Source organism: Penaeus monodon, chromosome 20 (assembly GCF_015228065.2).
Source record: "Penaeus monodon isolate SGIC_2016 chromosome 20, NSTDA_Pmon_1, whole genome shotgun sequence".
NCBI classification, from domain to species: Eukaryota; Metazoa; Arthropoda; class Malacostraca; order Decapoda; family Penaeidae; genus Penaeus; species Penaeus monodon.
Window position 1 is genome coordinate 21,172,787 of NC_051405.1, and position 207 is coordinate 21,172,993.

Genomic DNA, 207 nt, shown 5'->3' on the forward strand with positions numbered 1-207 from the left:
GCGCGTGTCACTGTACCTATGGCCTAGCCTAGTAACCTATATTCTTAACTCCTTCTGCACAAACGGAAAATTTACAGATCATTCATTACACTTTTAAGGGAGTTTTGAGAGACAGAAAGATAATGTAACGGATGTTATTTATGGTAAGTTGTGTATTTGGAGAAATAGCAGTTCACGAAGGAATGATTGACAGTTTCATACAAATCT